Below are 1,882 nucleotides of genomic sequence, written 5' to 3'. Positions count from 1 at the left end.
GAGCACCACGGACTAAGTCCAACCTCCACGTGAATGTGAAAGGTAACAGACATGAGGATGGTTATTCAGGCACCCACAGTCTGGAAGACAGCGAAGCGTGGTGCAGGATGCGCCCTGTTTTAGAGCTGAGCAGCAGGATAATTGCTTTCATTTACTTAAAAAAAAAAAAAAGTTTTTTTGGCATCCCAGGCCCACAGTGAAACAGCCTTCCAAACAAGGGAGAAGCAGCTTAAAGCGATGCAACAATATCTGCCCGCGTTTGCAGATAGCCTGAAACAACAGCCCAGAAAAGAGCATAAACTGCCTGCACCTCTCAATGGGGGGCTGAGCCTGAAATTCCCTGATAATTGCAGGCGTCAGCACTGCTGGAGAGTTTCGCAGCTGGATATTTACTCAACCAATCTGCAAGCGCGCTTATCCCACCAGCCCCGACTGCCTGCCATGCCGCCTGGGGAGCCAAGAGCTCCAGCTGTCCCTGCTTCCCTTCCCAAACATCCAACTGCTACAAAGTTTCAGTGCAAAACCACCCGCTTCAGAAAGCCTTACAAACACTCCCTGCTTAGACTTTATTTCATTCACCATTAAATTCTGTTACTTATTTCAAGCCAGACACAGGTTTAAACCACTACTGCCTCAACAGGTTGGGGAAAGAACATAGGTGAAACTTCCCTAATATGAAGGACCTCTTGTAGCCTTAAAAATACTTCTTGAGGTTGCATATGAATTAGCCCAAGATCATTTAACACAGCTAACCCAAAGTGCAGGAATAAAGCCCCAGCGAGGTCTAAAATATGTGGAGCATCTTGCTAACCAAAGCCCACAAGCCCTCTCCCCCCATAGCCATCTCCTCCCTGAAAAAAACATCCTCCATATTGTCACCAGGAGTCCCTCGTAGGTACAAACAGGGTTAATCCTCCCTCCCCTCCATGCTGCCAATGCTAGGCACGGCCATTGGATAACCGGAGCGTCCATCATGTTTAGGAAGTGACTGCGGGAGGAAGGTTACTCTGCATTACAGTGTATACACGGAAGAGACAGAGCAGGGAGCAAGCACCGGCTCCATCAGTGAGCAAGCAGCAAGGTAAATTCCCTCCATACTAAGCCACCGCAGGACCGCGGCACAGCATGTTGTCTGGGCTGGCATGGGAGCAGGGGTGCCCCTGCCTGCACACGCCAAGCGCCCAGGGACCGAAACCTCCAATAATAGGACGTGCAGCTTTGGATCTGGTGGGACAGGGGCATTTTGGGACAGGGGTTTTTTGGCTTCTCACCTCTCTGCCTTCTCCCCAGCCCCCAGAGCTGAGCCAGGGAGGGGGAGGGAGGGCAGAGAAGGAATGGCAGCTTTTCCATTTCCTACACTGCCACTTTCCCCAAGGGGGCTTGCTCCTAAGTGGAGCCGTCCCGGCCTGCTTTCTTGCAGGAGCTGGAGAACGAGTCCCCTCTCCTCCACTCCGCGCAGCCCAGGGAAGCAGAGTCCCAGCACCCCTTGGCCACGGAGAGAGCTCCTTCCTCCTCCTCCTCCTAACTGACCATGGCCTGTTTCTAGAGTTCAGACATGTTCCACTTCCCCTCCCTTGCAGCCTGGACATTTCTCTCATGAGTGCCACTCCTTTGTCTGGGGGGAAGGGAGCAGAAGCCAGGCTTCTCCACCCCCATGGGGCTAACACCCCACCCCACCACCCGTTCAGGGGAGAAAAGCTCAGGGGAGAAAAGCGGTTCTCAGGAAACCCCACCCGCCCTCCAGGGCGCGGTCTTGAAACCGCCACGGGTCTACTTGGCAGGTGTCCCCTCCAGCAAGCCACCTCCGCAGCCTGCGGCCCCACCAGCCAGCTGGGGCCACCTCCAGCACGGCCCCTCCTCGGCCTGCCGGCCGTCGCTCCCT

General features: G+C 54.6%; 1 protein-coding gene across 1 annotated transcript in view; it reads left to right on the top strand.

The window, feature by feature from the left end:
- The first annotated feature begins 623 nt into the window (after positions 1-623).
- LOC109294525 (lysosomal alpha-glucosidase-like) overlaps positions 624-1,882 on the top strand; it is a 32,504-nt gene continuing 31,245 nt past the window's right edge. The window contains exon 1 of the mRNA XM_019512933.1: positions 624-1,081. The gene's annotated coding sequence lies outside the window, so the exon portion shown is untranslated. The remainder of the gene's footprint in view (positions 1,082-1,882) is intronic.

Source organism: Gavialis gangeticus, unplaced genomic scaffold, assembly GCF_001723915.1.
Source record: "Gavialis gangeticus isolate Ggan-Ray unplaced genomic scaffold, GavGan_comp1, whole genome shotgun sequence".
NCBI classification, from domain to species: Eukaryota; Metazoa; Chordata; order Crocodylia; family Gavialidae; genus Gavialis; species Gavialis gangeticus.
Note: the sequence above shows the minus strand (reverse complement) of the source record. Positions and strands in the feature narration are given on the sequence as shown.